General features: G+C 47.7%; 1 non-coding gene across 1 annotated transcript; it reads right to left on the bottom strand.

Annotated features, from left to right (window-relative positions):
• Positions 1-966: 966 nt before the first annotated feature.
• On the bottom strand, positions 967-1,038 carry Trnah-gug. Its single transcript has one exon. It is a non-coding gene; the product is annotated as a tRNA-His (tRNA).
• Positions 1,039-1,512: the final 474 nt, after the last annotated feature.

Here is a 1,512-nt window from a genome sequence, read left to right as displayed (position 1 = left end):
GAAGGTAGAAAGATTCTGCAGACCAGTCTCTCCACAGCAGTTCACACAGTAGAAGCAAATACACTCACTCATACCTTGTGGCCACACTCATTCATTAGATCAAAATAAGGATGATGTTGTAGCTCAGTGCTAGAGCAGGTCCTTAGCATGCTCTAGGCCCCCAAGATGGAATCCAGTGTGATAGAGCATATACACATCGCCCTCCCACTCAAACCAAAAGGAAATCAAACGAAGGAGTGATAACCACACCAAAGTGGACAGATTCCCAAGGCACAAAGCTATGGAAAAACCTGGTAGGCCAGCGGAGGCACATTCACTCATGAGAATCAAGGAGTAAAACTTAGCCTGGCTTGTTAGCTAATGTCTGTAATCCTAGTACTCAGGGTCTGAGGCAGGAGGATNAGGNATTCAAGTTACAGGACAGCTTGAGACCCTGTCAAAAACAAACAAACAACAGGAANAAAGCCAGTGGGCCACACCTGTTTAAGGTGGGTGGGAGGACTTGCCCTGAAAGCCTGATAAAGCCAAGTTCCTTCAATTCCTGAAAATTGTCCTCTGACCTTCCTAGATGCGCCATGGTTCCCTGTCCCTCCTCCCTCTCCACCCCTCCCCTCACAGAACGATGAGGAAATTTCACAGTAACTTGGTCCAGGTGTTGACTTTTCAAAACCATTTTATTGTAAGATGCTTCGGTCGTTTTAGTACAATATGCATACAAATATGAAGAAGGCGAATGCTGACTGCTGACAGCTCGCTGCAGCAGGACGGGCTCGAAGACATTAATGGTTCATTCCCATTTCCTACAAAACAGAGCTTGGGAGAGAGCGAGTGTTTACACTCCCCACGATTCCTGGGTGACGATGAGCGGAAGCGGGTAGATCTGTGGGGAAGAGTTCAGAGAGAGAGATTGGAGCAAAAAAAAAAAAAAAAGAAAGAAAGAAAGAAAGAAAAGTGACCAGACGATACTGCTGTGACTCGGATTCGAACCGAGGTTGCTGCGGCCACAACGCAGAGTACTAACCACTATACGATCACGGCGGACCACACACTAGAGAGCAGGCTTACAGCTCTCCCGCTGTTGGCTGAGCCTTAATCCACTTCTGTCTGGACCTGACCTCAATGTTAGCTTTCTGCCGGATGCCTGCTCAGTAACTCGGCTACTCGCTGCTGAGCTCGGGGATGANAGTGAGCCCCGCAAGGATTGATCCGATGTTTATTTCCGAGGTGTCTGAGAGGTCTGTGACACAAAGGTTGTGGCTGTGGCTGCAACTGGCACTGATGTAGATACTTGTTTGTGCTGCGATGAGAGAAAGATACACTTGTTTCTTCTGTGGTTCAGCTGGGTAGTGAGGTTGTTTTGTGTTAGGAAGGTCCAAAGTTCAATTCCCTGCTTTAGACTCCCTTTTCTTTGTGTTCACACGTGTGCCCCCTCCCCTTTTCCTACTTTTGCTAGACAGCATGAAGCTTTCTTCGCCCTTCAAGTCTTTACTGTAGCTGATGCACTTCTAGAGG

This window comes from Mus caroli, chromosome 3 (genome assembly GCF_900094665.2).
Source record: "Mus caroli chromosome 3, CAROLI_EIJ_v1.1, whole genome shotgun sequence".
Taxonomy (NCBI): Eukaryota; Metazoa; Chordata; class Mammalia; order Rodentia; family Muridae; genus Mus; species Mus caroli.
The sequence above is the reverse complement of the archived record's forward strand: the minus strand, read 5'-3'. Positions and strand labels throughout refer to the sequence as shown.